The sequence below is a fragment of the Brachyhypopomus gauderio genome, chromosome 10 (genome assembly GCF_052324685.1).
Source record: "Brachyhypopomus gauderio isolate BG-103 chromosome 10, BGAUD_0.2, whole genome shotgun sequence".
In the NCBI taxonomy this organism is placed as follows: Eukaryota; Metazoa; Chordata; class Actinopteri; order Gymnotiformes; family Hypopomidae; genus Brachyhypopomus; species Brachyhypopomus gauderio.
Genome location: NC_135220.1, coordinates 7,402,781 through 7,404,857, shown reverse-complemented (window position 1 = coordinate 7,404,857; position 2,077 = coordinate 7,402,781).

The window sequence follows — 2,077 nt, the reverse complement described above, 5'->3', positions numbered from 1 at the left end:
GAATGCGTTTTAAAACGAACTCGTTGTCAGTTGCTATAGCAACTTACGCTCTATAGCTAACCCGCTTGCTGGCAGGTTAATTTAAACCTAAACCAGAGTTACAAACACGTCATCATGACGCGTCCTTTCCTCCAGGTTCCTGTGGATATTGAAGCTTATGGAAGGAAATCTGTGTCATCAGATTTTGAATTTGAATTTGAAGCACTGAATTTTTTTGCCCTTGAATTTGAAGCACTACATTTTTTTTGCACTGAAATTATGCATCTGAATTTTGTTGCTTTTGAATGTAATGCTTGAATTTTCAAGAACATGTTTTCACTTTTATTATTAATGGTTAATAAAATACAGGGTTGCCAACTTTTCAAGATTGCTTGGAGTGAGATTTGAACCTGGAGGGGGTTGTGAGTGTAAATTCCATCGATGGAGACTGGCTGCTGAAAGGGCCTGGACCTTCTAAAGTCTATGCACATCTTCTTGGTTTTGGTGCTGTTCAGCTGTAGATGGTTTGCTTTGCACCACACCACAATGTCCTCAATCAGGCTTCTGTACTCCGTCTCCTGTCCATTACGCACACACCCCACAATTGCAGTGTCATCAGAGAACTTCTGCATGTGGCCCGACTCCCAGTTGTATTTGAAGTCTGATGTGTACAGGGTGAACAGGACTGGAGAGAGTACGTTCCCCTGTGGTGCTCCCGTGTTGCTGATCACTGTATCAGAGAAGCAGTCCCTGATCCTGACATGTTGTGGTCTGCCAGTCAGGTAGTCCGTGATCCAGGTGACCAGGTGCATGTCCACCTCCATCTTCACCAGCTTGTCTCTCGGCAGTAGGGGCTGGATGGTGTTGAAGGCGCTGGAGAAGTCAAAGAACATGACCCTCACAGCACCGCTCCCCTTGTCCAGGTGAGAGTGAGCTCTGTGCAGGAGATGGAGGGTGGCGTCTTCCACCCCCACCTTCTCCCGGCAGGCAAACTGATGGTGGTGTTGATGTTGGCAGAGATGGTGGAGGTGAGGGTGGTCATGGTGACGGGGGTCGTAGAGGTGAGGGTGAGGGCCGGTCCGCTGGCCGTGGTGACAGTGTGGTAACTGCTGCAGGAGGGGGGAGGAGCAGGAGTAGGGGGCTGCCGGGGGGCTGGTGGGGGTGACTGGGTGGTGAGTGCTGCAGGGGGGGAGGGGGAGGGGGCAGCAGGAGCAGGACAGTCAAACATGTAGAATAAGTTGTTAAACTGGTTTGCTCTGTCCACACCCCCATCTACTGAGCTGCTGCTATTGTTCTGGCACAGTAGATTGGGGTGTGAACAGAGCAAATCATGACTCCCTATTCAGATCCTGCACCTGGAGCACAGTCCCGCTACAATCAGGCCCACAGCAAAACCAGGGCAGAAATTGAAATGACCCTAGGAATCCTCGAGGCCAAGTTCCAGTGCCTGAAGGGGCTCAGAGTTACCCCTGAAAGGGCGTGCAACATAATAATGGCATGTGGTATTACACAACATTGCAACCATCCAGGGAGACCGACAGCCTACCATCTCGGACATGCCCACAGACGAGAAACCTTACATGCATGTGGGTGACAACAGAGATGGTAGAGTTGTCAAGAGTTGTGTTGGCAATTTTTATACATGCTGACTGCCTTTCTCTAGCACATTAACGCTTAATAATATCTAAATATTCTGCATATGCAGTCATTAATACTTCAAGCTACAGTGGTGTGAAATACGATGCTCAGCTGATTTTCGCATTTAAGGCATTCCATTAAGAATGCCTTTTATAGTTACGTGTGAACACGCTTAAGTCCTATATTTGAATTATATATGCCAATTATTTATGTATATTCATTAGGGCAGTCATGGCCTGGTGGTAGGAAACTGGTCTTGTGACCGGAGGGTCGTGGGTTCGATTCCCAGACCTGAGCCCATGACTGAGGTGCCCTTGAGCAAGGCACCTAACCCCAACTGCTCCCTGGATGCCGGGCTAGTAATCACTAGTGTGTGTTCTAACTGCACAGATGGGTTAAAAGCGGAGGAAAAATTTCGATTGTGGTGTAAAAAATCACAATTGACAAAATATGGCACATT